Source organism: Bison bison, unplaced genomic scaffold (assembly GCF_000754665.1).
Source record: "Bison bison bison isolate TAMUID 2011002044 unplaced genomic scaffold, Bison_UMD1.0 scf7180017864256, whole genome shotgun sequence".
NCBI classification, from domain to species: Eukaryota; Metazoa; Chordata; class Mammalia; order Artiodactyla; family Bovidae; genus Bison; species Bison bison.
Window position 1 is genome coordinate 1458898 of NW_011494828.1, and position 1099 is coordinate 1459996.

The window sequence follows — 1099 nt, forward strand, 5'->3', positions numbered from 1 at the left end:
AAAAAGAGGACTCCTTCTATTGCCCAGGTCAAGGGCCCACCAGAATGTCTTGTCCTCCTCTGCATCCCCACAGCAGTACTGCCCCAAGCACTGGCCTACCTCATTCTACCCGCCAGACTGGGAGCTTCCATCTCCTTCCAGTTTCCACTGAGCACAGGGTCTGTACTCAGAAGATACAGTCATAAATGCCCATGAACTTGGATTTCAGAGAGAGAGGTGGCAGGAAGCAGTCAAGTAACAGGAGGAAGAAAAGGTACAGCTGAGCCTATGCCATGTGGGTGCTGATTCACAAACACATGAGTTCAGTCACTCAGTGGTGTATGACTCTGCAACCCCATGAATTGCAGCACACCAGGCCTCCCTGTCCATCACCAACTCCCGGAGTTCACTCAAACTCATGTCCATCGAGTCGGTGATGCCATCCAGCCATCTCATCCTCTGTCGCCCCCTTCTCCTCCTGCCCCCAATCCCTCCCAGCATCAGAGTCTTTTCCAATGAGTCAAATGAGTCAACTCTTCACATGAGGTGGCCCAAGTATTGGAGTTTCAGCTTCAGCATCAGTCCTTCCAATGAACACCCAGGACTGATCTCCTTTAGGATGGAATGGTTGGATCTCCTTGCAGTCCAAGGGACTCTCAAGAGTCTTCTCCAACACTACAGTTCAAAAGCATCAATTCTTCGGCGCTCAGCTTTCTTCACACTCCAACTCTCACATCCATACATGACCACTGGAAAAACCAGAGCCTGGACTAGACGGACGTTTGTTGGCAAAGTAATGTCTCTGCTTTTTAATATGCTATCTAGGCTGGTCATCGGAGAAGGCAATGGCACCCCACTACATTTTCTTGCCTGGAAAATCCCATGGACGGAGGAGCCTGGTAGGCTGCAGTCCATGGGGTCGCTAAGAGTTAGGCATGACTGAGCGACTTCACTTTCACTTTTCACTTCCATGCATTGGAGAAGGAAATGGCAACCCACTCCAGTGTTCTTGCCTGGAGAATCCCAGGGATGGGGGAGCCTGGTGGGCTGCCATCTATGGGGTCGCACAGAGTCGGACATGACTGAAGCGACTTAGCAGCAGCAGCAGGCTAGTCATAAC